This window comes from Rhinopithecus roxellana, chromosome 21 (genome assembly GCF_007565055.1).
Source record: "Rhinopithecus roxellana isolate Shanxi Qingling chromosome 21, ASM756505v1, whole genome shotgun sequence".
NCBI classification, from domain to species: Eukaryota; Metazoa; Chordata; class Mammalia; order Primates; family Cercopithecidae; genus Rhinopithecus; species Rhinopithecus roxellana.
In genome coordinates, this window is record NC_044569.1 from 14829853 (window position 1) to 14832056 (window position 2204).

The 2204-nt window shown below is 44.8% G+C and overlaps 1 pseudogene; it reads left to right on the forward strand.

The window, feature by feature from the left end:
- Positions 1 to 1604: 1604 nt before the first annotated feature.
- Positions 1605 to 1687, forward strand: LOC115895584 (annotated as a pseudogene).
- The last annotated feature ends 517 nt before the right edge of the window (positions 1688 to 2204 follow it).

A 2204-nucleotide genomic window follows, 5' to 3' on the forward strand; every position in this document is an offset into this window, starting at 1 on the left:
GGGGAGGGTGCGGGTTTCCTCACACACCAAGCAAGCAATCAACTCTGCAACATCTCCAGCACACCCCAGTTGGATGTCCTTGTAACTGCCTGATGGGTTCTTCCTGCACAGACTCAATCCACTGAGCCCATAGCATTGCACTCAAGAAAGAGTTTAGTTGACACGATGCTGGCACTAAGCAGGAGACAGTTATCACCCAAATCAATATCCCAGAATGCTTGGAGGTTAGGGGTTTTTCCAGGATAGTTTGGTAGGCAGGAGGCTAGGGAAGCGGCCACGCTGATTGCCTGGGGATGCAATCCTAGGGGTGTGGAAAACAGTCCTTGTATGCTAAGTTGGCTTCTGGGTGGGACTCACCAGACGAGTCACTGGTCTGGGTGGGGCCATCCAGTACTTAGAAATGCAAAAGCCTGAAAAGACATCCCAAAAGGACAATCCTAGGCTCTACAATAGTGATGTTATTTACAGGATTAATTGGGGAAGTTGCAAACCTTGTGACTTTCAGAATAATGGCTGGTAATTATTTAACTACACCCACATCTTAGTAGAATTCAGGCCCCTCTCATCCTCCTAACTTCATGCTGTTCATCAGTTTTACAAGGGGAGTTTAGTTTTTGGAAAGGGCTATCATCACGTAAACTATAAACTAAATTTTTTCCGTGGTTAGCTTGGCCTACGCCCAGGTATGAGCAAGGACAGCCAGTCTGTGAGGCTAGAAGTAAGCTGGAGTTAGCCATGTCAGATTTCTCTTGCTGTCATAATTTTGCAAAGGCAGTTTCATCCTCTAGAATTCAGTTCAGTTCTGACACCATCTCCCTGAAGTAGCATCAAATCTCATGGGTTGAGAGTTCAGTCCCACAAGACAGCCCCACTTCAGACGTCACAAGTAGAAGGTTGACACCAATACTTCTGACCAACTGGCTATACATCAGGGTTCCCATATCCCTTCCACAGGTTTGATTAATTTGCTAGAGCAGCTCACAGACCTTTGGGAAACACTTACTTACATTTACCTTTTTATTATAAAGGATTTTAGAAAGAATACAGATGAACAGCCAGATGGAAGAGATGCAAAGGGCAAGGTATGGGGAAGGGGTGCAGAGCTTCCGTGCTGGCTCCAGGCGTATCACCCTCCCAACACCTCCAAGTGTTAAGCAATTCAGAAGCTCTCCAACCTCCGTCCTTCGGGGGTTTTATGGAGGGGTCATTAAGTAGGCATGATTGATTACATCATTGGCCATTGGTGAACAACTCAAACTTCAGCTACTTTCTCCTCCCAGAGGCTGGGGTGCGGCTGAAAGTCCCTACCCTCTAATCATATGACAACCACTATCCTGGGGCTATCCAGGAGCTCCCACCCACCCACCCAAAGGTCAACTCATTAGCATACAAGGAGATTCCAAGGATTTTAGAAGTTGCTTGCCAGGAAATGGGTAGAAGACCAAGTTGTATTTCACAATGTCACAGGGGGGAAATCTGGTTTGCAGAAGCTGATATGAGAATGACCTCAGTTACTGATGGCTTCTCTATGTGCTGTTCCAGATCCTGCAAGGCGTGGCTGAACTTCCTACCCTTGGATTACAGTAAAAACTTAACTGCATGTGATTCTTTGTAGTTTATAAACATGATGATTGGGTTTTCACACAGATATGCCTCCCTCAAACCTTGGCACATTACTCATCTGACATTAAAAAAAAAAAAAAACTTCCTTTGCTGATATTATTAATGATGATTACTTAAAAAATCATCATAATTAGAGAAATAGCTACAATACAATGAGATATGTACTTGATCATAAACCTCCATTAATGAAGTCACAGCTTGAGTTGCTCTCACATAGACCCATATAAACATGAAAGAATGTGACTTGTCTCTTTGTCACAGTGTGAACATAAGCACTCCAGGGCTACAGCAGTTCCAAGATGTTGGTGATGCAGACCCCTTCTGTATTGTCACTCCGTTGTGGCTGCCCTCTTTAGTTTAAGACAGCTGCTTTAGCTCTCCCTACCTCTCAACCTTTAGGCCACTGGAAAGAGAGGAAGAAAGTAGGGCAAGTGTTTTTTTTTTTGTTTTGTTTTGTTGTTTTTGAGACAGAGCATTGCTGTCTCTGTCACCCAGGCTGGAGTGCAGTGGCGTGATCATATCTCACTACAGCCTTGACCTCCTGGGCTCTATTGATCCTCCTGCCTCAGTCTCCCGAGTAG